Source organism: Vombatus ursinus, unplaced genomic scaffold (genome assembly GCF_900497805.2).
Source record: "Vombatus ursinus unplaced genomic scaffold, bare-nosed wombat genome assembly UNPS02015035.1, whole genome shotgun sequence".
Lineage (NCBI taxonomy): Eukaryota > Metazoa > Chordata > Mammalia > Diprotodontia > Vombatidae > Vombatus > Vombatus ursinus.
Genome location: NW_020954813.1, coordinates 399,927 through 404,033, shown reverse-complemented (window position 1 = coordinate 404,033; position 4,107 = coordinate 399,927). Strand labels below are relative to the sequence as shown.

Here is a 4,107-nt window from a genome sequence, read left to right as displayed (position 1 = left end):
TGCTATATTTCAGAAGAATTCCTTTAAACATTTTTAAAGCTACCTAAAAAAAACTTGTCCATCATCATCAACAACAACAAGCATTTATTAAGCACCTGTTGTTGTTCAGCCATGTTTCAGTCATATCCAACTCTTCATGACCCTGGGGACCATACTGTCCATGGGGTTTTCTTGGCAAAGATACTAGAATGGTTTCCCATTTCCTTCTCCAGTGGATTATGGCAAACAGAGGTTAAATGACTTGCCTAGGGTTTCATAGCTAGTGTCTGAGGTCTGATTTGAACTCAGATGTTCCTGATTCTAGGCTCAGTACTCTACACACCACCTAGCTGCCTATTAAGTACCTACTATGTGCCAGGCACTGTGCTAAGCACTAGAGATACAAAGAAAGTTACTCGTTGTTCAAATATCACGTGTCATATGAGAAAGACTTATAACCCAAACGATTAGTAGGATCATAAACGTAGAACTGGAAACAATCTTACAGGACATCTTGTCCAACCCCTTTATTTTATAAATGAAGAAACTGAAGCCGTAAGTAGTAAAGTGACTCAGCTCTAATGTCAGTCAGTTAACAAGCATTTAGTAAGCACCTACTATATATCAGGCACTGTGCTAAACTCTGGAGATATTCTAAAAGACCCCTCAAAAAAGCCACATAGTTAACAGTTGGCAGGCAAGATTTGAACCCAGTGCCTCTGCATCTCATCTTTCTTGGCTTCCTTCAAGTTCCAGCTAAAATTCTACCTTCTACAGGAAGCTTTTCCCAAACCCCCTTGATTCTAGTGTCTTCCCTGTCTCTGTTGGTTATTTCCAATTTCTCCTACATTTATCTTGTTTGAACAAAATTTTCTGCATGTTGTCTTCCCTATTAGACTGTAATCTCCTTGAGGACAAGGACTGTTTTCTGCCTTTCTTTATATCCCTAGTGCTTAGCATAGCACCTGGCACATAGTAGGCTCTTAATAAATGTTTATTGACTAACTAAATAATGCTGTCTCCCCATTAGACTGTAAGCTCCTTGAAAGCAGGGCCTGTCTTTTGTCTTTCTTTGTATCCCTAGCACTCAGCACAATGCCTGGCACATAGCAGACTCTTAATAAAATATGTATTGACTGACTGCCTTCAAATCTAGAAGTCTTCTTTAAGAAAAAAAACCCAACTTCATAAAATACATAACAGATCCACCTTTATTCACAAAAAAGGAAGGAAAAACAGAAGGAAGTTTAGTTGGCCAAATAAGGAAGCAAACAAAGTAATGAGTCCAAACAAGGAATGGTTAGAAATCAGAAGGTAGGGCAGGTGGCCAAGAATACAGAGAAGTTACAAGTTAAATCAGAAAAGCCACTGAATGACAATTTGCAAAAGATAAAGTTAAATAGAAAAAAAAAACTTTTTTCACTTTTATCAGATAAAGGAAAATGATCTGATAATAAAAAACAACAAAAATATTTGTTTTTAAAATAAGCAAAACTGAGACTTAGGGACGTGTGGGGTCAGCTGAGGAGGCCCAGCCTGGCAGGATGGCAGCCCTTGGCTTCCCTTTCTTGTCCCTCGTAGGTGGCAGGCTGTCTCAGCTGAAGTCCCAGATTAGGTCTGCTAGTTTCTGCCAAAGCACAGGAAGTCCTGCTCCTTCTCCAAAGAATAGGCAACTGGAAACAAAGGCAGGAAGAAGCAGACAAATTGCAAAGAAGCCAATTGCATCTGCAGACCTGAGGTCAGATTCAGTACCTCCCATCACAAGGCAGCATGGTGTATTTAATACAGAGCTGGCCCTAGAGTCCTTCCTCTGACTCATACTGGCCTTGTGGCCCTGGGTGAGTCACTAAACATCTCACTGCTTCTCAGTTGTAGGGAAGCTGCCAACCTGCATTGGTAAAGGGAGTTTCCTTACCTGGGAGTTTCTAATATAATGAAATCACACATCCAGTCCCTATCACTTATCATAAATTCTAACAATATTGGGTCACTTAATTATCTATAGCAGAGGTTTTTATCCTAGGATCCATGTACTTATTTTTTAAATATTTTGATAAACTCTATTCCAATATCATTTGTTTCTTTTGTTATCCTATGTATTTTATTTTATGAATTTAAAAACATGATTCAGAGAAAGGTTCTGTTGGCTTCACCAGACTTCCAAAGGGATCCATTGGACACGAAAAACAGTTAAGATCTGTGGGGATAGTTGCTATTAAGTTATTGTCTGGGATGAATAAGGCTTGGATGATTTAACATTAGTTCATTTTTTTATATCAACTCACCTGGACAGATCCTATTTTTCAGGCCTTCTTGATGAAGACTGAATTTACAGTAGTGATATATTTGAAGAATTGGTTTTAGTTTCAGGGTCTCTCAGTGACTGTTTAAAGACTACATATGAAGAAAGATGCTATCTACATCCAGACAAAGAGCTGATAAATATAAATATGTGTAGAATAATTTTACATATATGTAATATATATATATATATATACCTATTTGTGTCTAATGGTAGCCATCTCTAGGGTGGAGTGGGAGGGAGGGGAAGAGGGAAGAAAAAAAAAGAAAACAAAGAAATTTATGTGATAACTTAATTATATATTTAAAAGGAATAGCAAGTTGTCCATAACAGATTTGCAGTTTCATGCACAATCATCCTTTTTAATTATACCATGTTAGAGAAATGCTTGTTTTATTCCATAAATTAAAAATAAAACAAAAAATAATTTAAAAAAAGATTACACTGCAGGAATGTACAGAGCACAAGGGCATGAGGCAAGATGGCGCCAGCTCTAAGCACAAAATAAAAAGTCAGATATTTCTATGATGAAGAGGAAACAGAGACCCAGACTCTTGAATTACTTGCCCAACATCATTTAGAGGATGTAGGAAATTACTACTATGAGGAGACTCACCAAATAAAGTCTTACCAAATCTGAATGACTCATACCCTGCTACTAAACCATGGTCTCCACCAGAAGTTGGAAATCCTCAGAAATTCCCACAAAGTCACTGCAAGAAATGACCAGATTTGACAGTGCTGACTTCATTAAGTTGTTACAATCCATCCACCCTGACTCGTCAGAGTACAGCAAACAGAAACAAAGATTCAGTGTTGGTGAAGATCTCCCAGTGCTTGATGGTTCTTTGGAGTTCTGTCAGTTATCCAACAACAGATTGATGCTGAGTAAGGTGGAGCTTAGTAAACAGCAGATAGACATAACCTTAAATTTGGTACGGGAACTTTGTCAAGCCAAGTCTAGGCTTTTGACTTCTGTTACATCAACAGCATTGAGTTGGCTGTCTTAGAACTTTTAAAGTACCCACCAGAGGGTGCTAAAAATTGATACTGACATTCACTATAAAAATCGTGTGGAAGTGACTTTCTACACTACAGATCCAGCCACTGTAGTCACTATTCATAAGGACAGAGTATAGTTCCTCAGGAAGGGGCTAGGCAGGAGCTGCAAGATATCGAAACAGGCAAAGGCAAATACCACAATGACAATTATTGTCTATGTGATGGGATTGCTAATGAGCCTCACAAAGTCATCTTCAAGTTAGTAATGTCCAAGGTGATAGAGCCCCTTTAGTCAGTGGTCTTGGAGGATCAATCAGGTTGTTTTAACTTGATCATCAAAGGTCGCACCAAGTATGTGGAGTTGGTCGAGAGCTTCAATCTACCCATGCTGACACATCCACCATGTAGCCAGGGACTGGAGGCAACTGGTTAACCGAGTCAACAACCTGGAGTCAGGATGAACTGAGTTCAAATCTGGCCTCTGACAATTACTAGCTGTGTGGCTATGGGCAAGTCACTTAAACTCTGTTTGCCTCAGTTTCCTGCCTATAAAATGGGAGAGTAATGATAACACCTACTTTCCACCGTTGTTTTAAGGCTCAGATAAGATAGCATATATCAAGTGCTTTGCAAACTTTAAAGCATTGTATCAATACTGGTTATCACCATCATCCTGACTGGAACAAAGCAATGAAAAGTTATGCCTTATTCTAAAGGAACAGAATAGATAGCTGGGGCAGTGAAATAGCATTGGATTTTAAGACCAAATATTCATGTGAGGAAATCCAGAGCCTGAGAGGGGAATCATGACAGAAAGTATATGG

At 38.7% G+C, this 4,107-nt stretch overlaps 1 pseudogene; it reads left to right on the top strand.

Annotated features, from left to right (window-relative positions):
* The first annotated feature begins 1,523 nt into the window (after window positions 1–1,523).
* Window positions 1,524–3,716, top strand: LOC114031064 (annotated as a pseudogene).
* The last annotated feature ends 391 nt before the right edge of the window (window positions 3,717–4,107 follow it).